At 38.8% G+C, this 13,102-nt stretch overlaps 1 protein-coding gene across 1 annotated transcript in view; it reads right to left on the minus strand.

Annotated features, from left to right (window-relative positions):
* Positions 1-13,102, minus strand: part of LOC148153410 (uncharacterized) — a 440,640-nt gene that overhangs the window by 316,206 nt on the left and 111,332 nt on the right. The window lies entirely within an intron of this gene.

The following is a 13,102-nucleotide window of genomic DNA, read 5'->3' on the forward strand; positions in this document are numbered from 1 at the left end:
CAGGAAGGAAATGAAACCCAAATGAACATCTGTGGCAGAAACCTACGTCTGCACGCCGAACACATCATTCCTATGGTGGGACATGGTGGCGGCAGCAGGATGAAACGGGGGCAGCTTAACCTTCCACCTGACAATTATGCATTTCAATGTGTTGGTTTATCAGAAAAAAAAATCTCAGTAAAACACAGTAAGTTGTCACAAATGTGTAAAAGTTCAAGGGGCATTAGTACTTTCACAAGGAATTTATGTGGTTTATTTGCGTCTTTTTACATAGTCAAACTTTCAAAAACATTTTTATTTCAGATGCGTAAGTTTCTCTGTGCTGTCAAACAGTTTATTATTTCAGAGTCACCTGCTCTTATCGCATGCATGGATGTTTACCAGCTGCTCTCCAGGGAACAGTAACTGAACGGTGCCAGAGACGAATCACCCCGAATTTCCCTGTCACAAGTGCAAGCGCCTTAGAAACAGCAGCATTCCCACAGTATTTTGAATGAGCCTGCCTTGCAGTAGTTTGTATTATTCATGCGGCAGAACTCTTGCACATGACCCGGCAACTCATTTTGCCCTTATTCCCATGCAGCCAGCGGTCTCAGAGGGTTTAATTAAACTGCGTCGAAGCAGAGGCCCATCTCTTGCCGTTGCCTTAAAATCTCGCAAACGTTCCTCCCGCTGACTTCCACTCAGAGGACGTCGACGTCCTGAAGAGCAAGGAGGCGAGGCAGCAAGCGCAGCGTCAAGCTCTTCTGTGTCAACCGGCGGCTGCTTGAGAGAAAACAGCACCTGAGTGAAGTGGAGCGCCTATTGACACCCATTACGACACAGAGAGAAATTAGGTCACAAGTAAGTGTTCTACACTGTAAGGCAAATGAGAATTAAAAAAAAAAAAAAAAGAGAGCAAACATAACTTGAGTTTGTTTCGACCTGGATCGGACTGATTTAAAAACCGGCTGCTGGAACCAAAAATCCTTCTATTTAAAATATCAGAGCATAAGTAGAAGACACGGGAAAAGGCTATGGTTAGGTTTTCAAAACATCTTTAATGGCAGTGTTCCTTTCTGAATTTAGCCCTGGTTTCCCGTTGTGAGCTCATGGGAATCCAGCACTAGACCTCATAATCAATATACAGTCATTGTCAGTAACTTAGAATATCATTCAAATAAGGCTCATTTGTCAGGTTAGAAGTACTGTTTGAAAATAACAACCTTTAAGTAGGTATTTATTATAATTTTTGTTAGGCTCACATATCTGTATTTAAATATTTATTTTGGTCAAGTGTATAGTTACATGTTTGTTTTTTACTGTAAGTAGAAAATCCTTATAATTAACAAAAAAATAAAGGCTTTAAAAACATCAGTAAGTGTGTGATTAATATATCACTTAGTGAATTTAGTGAAATAAACTATTCTAGTAGTAATATTCTAATTTATTGAATGTAAGACGTGCACATGGAGAACTTTGTTACAAATCTGCCCCAGCATTTTAATTCTTCATATAAGATTTTTTTTTTAAATGTAAGTTTTGACTTCACTGAATTTATGAATTCTCATTCTTCACACTAAGAGAACAAAACTATAGTTGTTTTTTTTTTTGTAGTTTCCTTAAAGATGTGCCTTTTGTAAATACAAGAATACAAAAGGTAATTCCTGACCAAATAGCCAGGTTTTGTAGCTACTCCTGTAAAGTGTGAAATCAGTCAATGTTAACAACAGGCAGACAACCCACTTGTTAGCTTGTCAGCAGGGTAGGTAAAACCTCGATGGTTAGGAAGCAAGCTGGGATGCTCTCTAACTTTTTATGGAACAAGCTATCAAGCTATTTTATGTACTTATCTTGCTAGCAGGCTAAAAATAAGCCAGCATGGTATTAGGCTGGCTAGTTGCACAGTTAAACTAGTGAGTTCACCAATTTTTTTGGTTGGCTTGCTAAAATTGGGGTTTATAATTCAAATTTAAAAACATTTCTGTAATCCTACAGGGAAATAAAATGTTGTATCTCATATAGTTTTTTTTTTTTGTTTGTTTGTTTTTTTTTTAAAGTTGTTGCAGATACTGCTGACTGTGGGAATGCCGGAACTCCTGTAGCAGTCTGTAATACAGTGATCTGAACAAGCCTCTGACAGAATACACTGCTGTTGTATAACAGTCTCATGAAAATGATTCTCAGAGGTTTCCCAGGTATTTTTAATTTTCTTAAAAAATCCTTGTGTTGCACAATAATGTCCAGATGTTCCACAGTGGTCCCAAGAACAGACTTAGCCTGGTTCTCATCCTGACGCCCCAAAGGTTTACACTCTGCACAACAGACTTACAAAATCCATGCAGTATCCTGCTGCAAAACATGAAGGACTTAAGCTTCCCCAAGAAGCACAGCTTGCTCTGTCCATTCTTCCAAACAGCTTTACTGTTGCAATTCTGGTCCTGGTCTGTTGCCCAGGTGAGCAATGCGGCATTTATATTCCTCAGCTTCTTCTCGAATCATTGAAATAGTGTTTGATCTATTTCTGTTTCTCCTGAAATCTACAATCATCTGCTTTGTTTTGTGCACATTCAAGATATGATTTTTGTGCAGCTTCTTCACCATTTCTGATAGCGATGCTCTTTCAGACGACTGCAGTCATCTAAGCATTTCTGTAGATCACAAGAGTCTGTTTTGTATTGGAAGTCAGAGTTGTACAGAATGAAAATAAATGGTGAGAGTACAGTCCCCTGTGGTGCTCCTGTACTGTTTTTTCCACCTGGTTAGACACACATCCCTTCAATCTTACAAAATGTGGTCCGTTTGTCAGGTAGCCATTGATCCAGGTGATTGTTGAGGCCTCTACCTATCATCAGGAGTTTCTGGCAAATCAAATCAGGTTGAATTGTGCTCAGTTCTCTGGAGAAATTAAAGAACATGATTCTCACAGTGTTGGAAAAAAAAAGAACTTTCTAGCTATTTAGTGTGTTAAACAACTTGCTAGTAGGCATTGCTATCAGGCTAGTTAACACCCTAGTTTCTAACTCCCGAGTTAGCTTAATTGTGGGCTGCGTTTGCTGCAGTCTGCTGTGAAATACAGTGACTGTAGCTGCGTTTGCATGCACGCCTGATTAAATTAAAAGCACATAAAACAGAATAAGCCTATTTCTTCTTCTTCAGAATAATCTAATTGGTTTGTTGCTGTATCGTTCACCGATCCCCAGCATATCAAACAAGCTTTCAACAGTCAACACTGTGCAGGAGGTCTCTGCTTGTTACAAAGGGAGTTTTTTTTTTTGCCTGTGGACAATAAAAAAAGGGGGAGTTCAAAATGATAGAGTTCTTCAGGGCTGCTAATCATTAAAGAAAAAAGACATGCAAGTTTGAAAATCCTCATATTGTGGATCAGCTGTTAGACAGAGATTTAGGAGCTACTAAATTGGAGGGAGAATATTTTTCCAGTGGTGCACTCAGCAGATTAGAGGTAGAGCGAGGGGGTGGTTCATCAGCTGGAGAAAGCATTCATACTTCCACCTCCAACAATTACTTGGAACACATTTATGTAAATGACTTGTTTCTCAATACAAAATCAATCAATCCTGAAACATAATTTTACATAAACCTGTTTTTTTATTTCATTTATTTATTTTATTTTTTTTAGGGTTTTTAAAAGGCAGCTTTTTCTTCACACTAAGAAAAATTAAACACATTTTCACATTTGAGTGAGTGGCTGTTTCTTTGTTCTTAGTGGTGTTTTGATTGTGCTCCTGTTTACCAGAGAAAAAACAACTATTACTTGTGCTTGTTTTCAGAATTGAGGAATTATTTATACAAGCCAAAAACAGCAGCCTTGAATTTTGTGCTTGTTTACAAGTTGGATTGGGTGCATGAATCCGTGGCAATTTCAGAACCGCGGCAGCTACACCAGACTATTGTCAGAGGGATGTGTGAGAGTAAGTAAAGTTTTTGTCTGACAGAGTTGCTGTTTTTCTGACAGACACAGAAACTTCTCTGGACAGTCTGAGTGCCACTTAATCCCCCAGATAGAGGAAAGTGAAGCTCAGCAAGGAGCTGGAGGTGCAAAATGTACTGATTTTGGGTCCAAGTTTGCAGGAGATATGGAAAGAAAACTGTTTAGATGCTCTCTCAAAAAGCAAAGCGACATTGTTTGGAGGAAAAGCTGTCCAAACCGCTGCTGGGAATTAAACGTTTTTCTCCGCTGTTGTACAACTGCACTGTTTTTCATCACTGCATAATTCCTTTACTGCGAAACATGGTGGTGGCTTCGTCATGCTGTGACGATGCTGTTTTCTCACCAGGGATAGGAGGGTAGGGCTTGGTAGACAAAGAATGTAAGACATGATGTCCTTTAAAATCAATAGATCTTGTTTTTGCATTTTTACTTCAAATTGTTTTTAACCAACTTTTCCTTTTCTCTCCAGTTGAAGGATTCGTCTTCACACATCTGTCTCTTTCTTGTGAATAACCCTCACACAACCTCTCAATCTCTTAATCACCTCTCAAACAGTTGTTTTAAAGGGTTCTCAAAAAAAAAACCATTTTCCTCAATGTCAGGAGAAGTCCGGCATCTGAACATAAAATGCTGCAGGCGGGGGTTTGAAGAGAGTAATTTTCAAGTGCAATGAAAACCTCACCTGGAAAGCTTCGTCTTCCAACGAAAACTGGATGTAGTTTCCCCCCCTCAAACGTTGAGATGTTACTTTGAGACTAAAATGATCTGAAATGTGTTTCAGGGGGAGACAGTTTCCACATAAAAGCAGAGTGCTGATTAGAAGCAAACTCTGAATTCGGAAAAATGTAAAAAAAAAAAAAAAAAAAAAAAAGAAATCAAACTGTGAGACAGAAATATAAAAGGGACAATCTACAGCCCCATTTAAATGACAAAAACACCGCTCTCCTGCTGCGTGCAATCAGCACAGAAACATAGAAGCAGCGACTAGACGAAACAATATGTAAATCACTCTGAGCTGCCTCTGAAAGAAGCATTTACTCCCCTTATATGGAGGCTGTTGACACAAATATTGTGCTATTTCAACTTTTTTTTACCCCCCAGAAAGTATTTATGGTTTCCGCTCTAACAGTAGAACACAAATATATAAGGCGTCTTGTAGATTAGACTGGCTGTGATCAAGAACACGTACTTTCACTGAGTGCACCAACAAACGCTGCCATAATAGAGTTATTTACATTCAGTATCTCGGAGAATTTCGGTGTTGCACTTTAAAGAACCGTGCAAACTGTTTAAGAAGTTATTTTTCTGCGGCATTCATCTTGGAGTTAATATTTTCAGGTCTGCCGGGACCCAAAATTTTCATGTGCTAAATGGACGGTTTAGAACATTTTGTCTGCTCATTCTCCTGGCTGTGAAAGGAGAAAGCGACTGTGCCCTCTGCAGAGAGAGCAACAACACTCCAAAGCGGAGAGAAAGACATCAACACAGACCTTTTGAAAGCAGCAGAGAGCATGTTCCTTTGAAGTAAAAAAATCAGACCTATCTGAGATCAAATGATGGTCAAAGTGCTTCTTTAATATTGATGGATAATTTCAGGAAAGCCAGTGATCAAACATGGAACACTGCTGGATTGTCTGCATGTGGGAAGATTGAGTGGGAAATCAGTAATGCTGTCATTATGCTGTATGCATGCAGCTGAAGGAGACAGTTTCAGCAAAGTACAAATATGAACAGTTTAGATGAAAAGAGATAAATGAGCATATAAATTGTTTAGTTAAAAGGAAATTCAGTCAGTTTTCTTTAACACTAAAGTCTTGCAAAAGTCTTCATACTCATTGAGTATTTTCAGACTTTGTGATATTACAACCATAGGCTTCCATGTAATCCATTGTGATTTTTACATGACATGATTGTGAAGTGGAAGGACAAATATTATTAGGTCATTTCACGAGTTGGACTTTCGAAAGGAGTTTCATTTAAAAAATTCCCTAAAGCAACAGCAGATGGCTGAAATATGCATAAGTGTGTTCACACATATCGACATGAACACACCTTTTACATTTTGAAACATGGTGGTGGCCGCACAGTGCTGAGTGGATCTGGAGACAAAGCTGGTCAGAGGTGATTGGAAGATTTGCAATCATAGCACAAGGTGATTTCACCTATCAGGAGGGGTTAAATACAAATATCAACCTCAAAACTGCAATATTAAGGTTGATATATATAAATGTGATGGTCATGTAACATTTACCTTCCACTGCCCAATTCTTCATTACTTTGCATTGATCTGTCACACAAAATCTCAATAAAGCTTATGGTTGTGTAAAGAAAGATGTGAACATTTTCAGAGGTATCCACAGTTTTGCATCCCACTAAGTACAGAACTATGCACATAGTTTTGCTATATAGTGGAAAAAGAAGGAAACAAATGTTTCCATTATCAGAAATGTAAATGTGTATAAGCACAAAAACATAACGCTTTATTTTCTGGACTATATTCTGCAGTAATATTTTGGGTAGAGCGTGCCTCGTTTTTTATGTTTGTCCAAAATGCATAAAGTCAACGTCAAAAGAGTGAACTTCAAAAGAAGGTTTGAAGGAGTAATCTGCTGGTCTAACCTGCTCACTTTACTTTCACGCAGATAATGAGTACAGCAATATTTTTTTTTTCTACATTTCAGCCTCTGTTTGGTTTGAGTTTCTACAATCATTCCACATTTAAGCTCATCTAAAAGGTGCAACTGCACAAATGAAGAGATTTCCACCTAGGTAGTTAGTGCAAACACTTATTTGTTTTATCAATTGAGTGTGCAGCCCTCAACACGTCCCCGTCTGAAGAACAGCTCAAGAAAATGCATCATCACGCTGCCTGCCCGCTCCACCTTTTTCATTGGCTAAATTTTGATCAGACATCAAAGTTCCTGATAGGTTGCCACGACGGCGGCGAGTTGTTGCTGTTGCTAGGATGGCTGCCAGCTCGGAGAGCTCAGCAGGATACATGTAATGAATCATGGATGGTTGATTTTTCTCTAAGCACCCTAATCTGTGATGCAGATGAGCTCGAAGCCCACCCTTCTCCTTCAAACACATGCACACACACTCACACACACACACCCTCTACCTCTGGATGGGTTTATTAAAGGGAAAAAAAAGATCAAGTTCAGATTTCAAGGACTGACATTTCAAATAGTGCCGTGGTTTCCATACAAGGTGGGGGAAGAGGAATAATAAGGTCAATTCTAATGCAAAACAGAGAGGTTAAAGGTTATTATCAGTTGTTTATTGAAGGGGCAAAGAGCAGTGGTGACCCCTGAGATTACCCTATGACTTGCAAATCTTGAAAAAATCCCTGAATAAAAGGAAGGACGCATGCAAATTTCTTCCAAACAGAAGGTAAGAAAAGTGAACTTCAACACAGAAAACTCAATGTTCTTGTTTTACCAACTCATGAAAGAGCCTCATTAGTGTTTACAAAAGGTCATCAATTGCAGCACAAATGCGCCACTGCGACTTAACAACCGCCTCGGGGATTTTTAATATCACGCTGTTACTCTGCGCAGAGGGCACACAGGACTGTGTTTAGCTCGCCACATTGGGGAGGATGCGCCAGCCCTCCAACTGAACCACAGCACGCACGACTTATTTATTCCTGTCCTGTAAAAAGTAAAAAAAATAAAATAAAATAAATAAAAATAAAAACAACAGAGCAGCTGTTTTATATAAAGCAGGAAACAGTTAAACCGTTCAGATGAAACATTTCTCGTACAGACAGTGAACATTACCCACTGAGGGTAGGACAGTGTAAAAAGTGGTAATTACCGCCAACAGATGACAGACAATATGGGCCTGCTGCTTTAACGCTACACGGCAGAAATACAGGAACGAGCAGCTACAGTGACTCCTCTGTATGTAAACATCTTGTGCTGTTCGACGCTGTGGGTTTTTCTTCTGCTGGGGTGATATTTCCTTTGATGTAATTATATGCTATATATCAGAGTTGGCACATCTTGCTGCATCCTTCTGCTTTCATGTTAAACGGAAATCCTTTGGGCTATATCTTTCGCTTTCTCTTACTTTCCCCCCGCTACAGTGGGTTTGCGAAAGTGTTTCTAGCTGTTGATTTTTTTTTTTTTCCACACTTTGTGAAATTACAACCAAAAGTTTCAATGTATTTGATTATTTCATGTGATAGAGCTAACACATTAAATAATCAATACGTTAGCTTTATTTCCAACCCTAAGCGGGATAGAGTTAGGAGTTTTGGAATTAGGGTTAAAATTAGGGTTGGGAAGAAAGTTTAAAGGAGTGTTGGAGTTGTAACCCTTCTTCCAACCCTCCTTCCAACTCTCCATCCAACCCTTACCCTGTCCCTTTCCCCTAACCCCTAAACCACAACCCTCATGCAACTGTGAAGTTCCCAATTTACCGGTTACTTTAAATTTTAAGCCATTCATCATTTCCCTTTACTTCACAAATATGCACCACGTTGTACATAAAATCCCCATAACATACACTGAAGTTTGTGTTTTTAACATGACAAAATGTTACAGTGTAAAAAAAAAGGGGGATTGTATCTGAATGCAACGTTGTTGACTGTTTTCTGTTGTAATCTCCGTGGGGTGTCTCTTTCACATCCGGCCTCGCTTTATCTATATTTTCCATTATTGGCCTTTTAATTAACCCAACGTCTTCATGCAAAAGTGCTTCCCTTGACAGTTCCGCTCTTTACTCTCGCTGCCCTTGCGCCCCCAGCTTTTCCTCCCGGCACGTCACCGAACGGATCCTTCAGCAGCCAGTTGTGTGCCCGACGCTAATACCTCCTGACACGTTTGTTCACGCCGTCTTTATCATTAATAATTATGCAAAAGAGGCGAGTTCTCACCCGAGCAAAAGAAAGCAATCTTAGTATGCAAATGGTTAAGGTCCCCGCGGAGTGTGGCGATTAGATGTGTGTTGATAAACTCACTTATGATGAGTGACGGGGAGCGGGATTGAAGTCGCGCTGGTCAGTCCCGCCGCAGACACTGATTAAAAACTCCGCAGCCAAATGCCAGCGAATCCCCAAGATGCACGATGGTACAGGGATGAAACTGTGTAAAATGTCATTGGGGCTGTTGTGCAGCCATTAATAACCTTAGAGGAGGAAGCAAGAAGGGTAATGAGAGAAGATTTTCCCACTGATCGTCTTTGGCTTTCCTGCTCAGACAGATGTTGAGTGTGACTCCTCACCTTTGTCTCATAACCTTTCACTGGATCTCTTTAAATATCACGGCTGGACCATTAATCCCACGAAGCACCAGTGTGACCCTTGTACACCTGGACTGAGTTGTGCACTTTATGAATCTTTCACCAAATTTGAAAAAGCATCACATCTTAATATACTGAGTTTTCTAAATGGGTCCAAGGTGCAAGGAAAGCTTGCAAAACATGCGTGACTGCCAATCGTATCCCATAATGCTACTCATTGTGATGACTGTGGATCATAGCCAAAGATAACTTAATGTTATTGCCGCAATTTTAGTTATTTGAGCTACTAGATCATAAGGTGAGCTTACTTTTAATATTAGCCTTTCTTATACTGCAGAAAAGTCAAACATTGTGTCTGTTTTGGCTGGAATATCAAGATTTCTTTGGGCATCAAGCTAATTTTCTGCATGGGGATGGTGGGAGTTCACACTTTAAACTACAAATTAGTTTCAAGTATGAAATATTATTCATGCAGTATCAACGTTCTGAGGATTTTTGCAGCATCTTGATGGACAACGATGAGGAGAAGGGGAGGAGAGAGCCTTTCAGGGAGTGTAAGTTTAAAAGCTTGTTCGTTCCTTAATAAGATCAAAGGTATGGAGGCCTTGGACAGACATGAGAGGAGCAGCTTCTGCATTCTGCTCTTCATTCACTCCTAACAACGTAAGCAAAGAAGGAAAAAAAGAAGAAGCAAGCTTTACTTTGTAGAGAAACCTGGACTAGATCCCATTAAGCAAACACTCAGGGACTTTCCAACAGTACTCCTCATGAAAATGACATGTTCGTCTTTTATTTTTTTCCTTTTATGTTTGATAAGCTAAAGCGCCTCTCAGACCTGGAGCCAAAATCCGAACGTGACACGAAATGTTAAGCAGCTCTGCTTCTCTTTCTGACTGAGGCGAGGTCTCGGCTCCAGATAGACTTCCCATCTACAGTATCTGGTGAAAGCATCAATTCTCCTTGAACTTTTCCACATTTGATCACATTACAACCACAGTCTTCTATGTATTTTATTGGGACTTCATAAGACCGTCTAATTGAAATCATAAAGTGGAGGTTAAAACAGACAGCCTTATTTCCTTTCTACAAAAAAAAAAAAGAAAAAAGAAAATGAATATCATGCATTTGAATTCAGTCCACTGAAGTAATGCCTTGCTTTTCACTGCAATCACATTTAAAAACTAGACATATTTTTCACCCCAGTCTATCTCTCAGAGCAGTTGACCTGATTTCAGCATTGGCCTAAGATCCATCAAGTCTATATACATAATCCATATTTAGACAATATGTCTACATTTGAACCACGTGCGTTTGCTCTGATATGCTCATTTAAATCTCACGTAATCAGTTACAAATCCAGAAAAACCTCAAAGTATATAAGCAAAACAGCACAAACCAAAATGCACTAGTATTGTTTTTGTTTGATAATGTGATTAAAAAAAACATTGCATAGAAAATAGTTGCAGTATTTCAGTTTATTTCTTGAGAGAATAGTGATGAGAATGAAAGTATATTTGCTTATTTTTACTGGAGGCAGATGAAAACACCTAATATGTTACTAAGCATTTTATAACCTCTGTTTTCCTTTTCAATACTCAAATTAATGGTTGCATTTTTCTACATTGCTCTTTGTGAAATAACGTTACTACAGTACAGGACTGATTTTGTGAGTCGCTTGTATTGATTGCTCATAAAATCTTTAACTAAATATCCAACTATTTCAGGTTTGGAATGATTCATGTAATCTAAAATGATTTGATAAAAATAAATCTGCCTGGGCTTTTCATGAAAAAGCAAAACAAAACACAAATCTACAAGGACAGAGTCAACAGTGATTACAATAAACTCCAGGTGACCAACAAACAGGAAGGAGCTGTAAGAGTCACTGAGGCCTGAGGCTGAAACGGCCCACTTGATTCTTGGCAGTATGGAGACCTCTGAGTTTTAATCTGCTTCTTCCAAGGTCAAATCGATTCTGTGATTCCCTTTAAACCTCCCTCCTGTTTAGAGAGCTGTTTCCCAACATCGATCCTGTTAATTTTTTCTTCTGCTTCCTATGGGTTTCTTCTTTGGTTGGCCATTGCTTATCATAACCAGACATTTTCTGGGGGGCATTTGCTCCAAGTCTTGGTCCCTGTGATGCTGCAGCGCTCTCTAGCCAGAGTAAGATGCTGAATTGAACGTTTCTCACTTTGTTAGACTTATCCGAGCTTAGGCTTTAATTTAGAAAAACCCTAAATTAAAAATCACTTTGAGTTAAACCAACCATCCAAAAGAGTGCAACGCATAATTTCTAATTTTGGGACTTTTACATTAATCCTCCCAAATGGAAGCTGACAGGATATCGCGGGCTATTGTGGCTAACCACATACCTCAGGAAGCAATTACGATGAATACGTCTTCTAATAAACTTGTTCCCATCAGATGATAAGCAATTAAACATGCGTAATTATGGTTTCCATACAGTAATTTCTAAGCTGATTAGGTTTGTGTGCTTTACAAGCTGAATGGGGTGAATATTAATAGAGCCTTGCTTTGGTTTGGAGTTGCTGGTTAGTGGTGGCAGCTCATCAGTAAATCATATGCAAATGAGGCCTCAGGAAGTGCATGAAGCTTCATTCCCACCTATTAGAACTGTCAGGGGAGGGAGGGACATGTCAGCGGGTCGCACATACATGAATATGCATCTGAATGAGAACCCCACGCACTCATTGTTGAGCGGTAGGAAATTATATATTCTCTATACATGCTCCTCATCACGTTTCTACTTGTGATATAATCAGTATTATCCTCCATGTCCCAGTTTTCCACTTCTTAGGGTATCCCACAGCATGATGGGCTGTCTTTGTATTCTTTCATTTTGTTTTCCCTTCCTGACCTTGTCTTTCCTGGGTTTGCAGTTGAACCAGATCCCCTTCACTGTCTGGCATTAAATCAGAAACATTTTCAGCATTTCGGAATAACTAAGTATGATGCGTCCATTAGGGCAATTCACGACATTCCAGTTAAGCGAAGGGACACTTGTGGATGTGTTTAAAGGCAACCCCCTCAAACAGACTGCTTCCTTGTGTGACGTCGTGACAAAATCACAACAAATCAGCCAAAAACAATTAACGATTTGCAACAGTGAATGAAAAACTCGAGCAGGACGCTTTTGTCAGCTTTATCTTTTTGTTTGCAAATACTTTTTTTCGTAAAACAGTTTGGTTCATAATTTGGTAGTCTATATACCAAATTACTCTGGCGTTGCATTTGACTAAGAGCAACTAAAAACTTTATGTGTAATTAGCGTCTTTTAGTGTTCCACCCGTCTATCGGTCCGACCGTGCCGATCCATCACAGGGCGGATCTGTTATAATGCTACTAAAAAAAACAACCTGGAATGTTGTCTGTCCTTCAGGTTTCCTAGTTTTAGCGTTTTACAGTTGATTTTCAAGATATTAAAATAAAACTTCAATATCAGTTTGTGGAATTGATATATTATTATTGTACTTTGAATAGATGGACAGCCACACCAATATGGCCGTCCATCAATTGGATGTATAATCCAGATGTGTGTGTGTATATATATGTATATATATATATATGTATGTATATATATATATATATATATATATATATATATATATATATATATATATATATATATATATATATGCAAATTATGTGTATACATAATGTATAATACATTATACAAGGGATGTATAATCCAAGGGATGGTTGGATTACACAAAGTCAAAATCCAAATATTCTTCCACAATCTTTTTTCACACTTATCCTGACCTGGAAATTACTTAAGTTGTATTTCAGGATTTGCCAGAGTGCAGGAACTCTGGTGTGTATTTTCTATTTATTTTTTATCTCTCTTTCAGTTTTTGAATAAGATGAACTTAACTGGAACATTTTTCCAGATTAAAAAGTTCA

Source organism: Poecilia mexicana, unplaced genomic scaffold (genome assembly GCF_051168715.1).
Source record: "Poecilia mexicana isolate PSO_F unplaced genomic scaffold, ASM5116871v1 scaffold_20, whole genome shotgun sequence".
Lineage (NCBI taxonomy): Eukaryota > Metazoa > Chordata > Actinopteri > Cyprinodontiformes > Poeciliidae > Poecilia > Poecilia mexicana.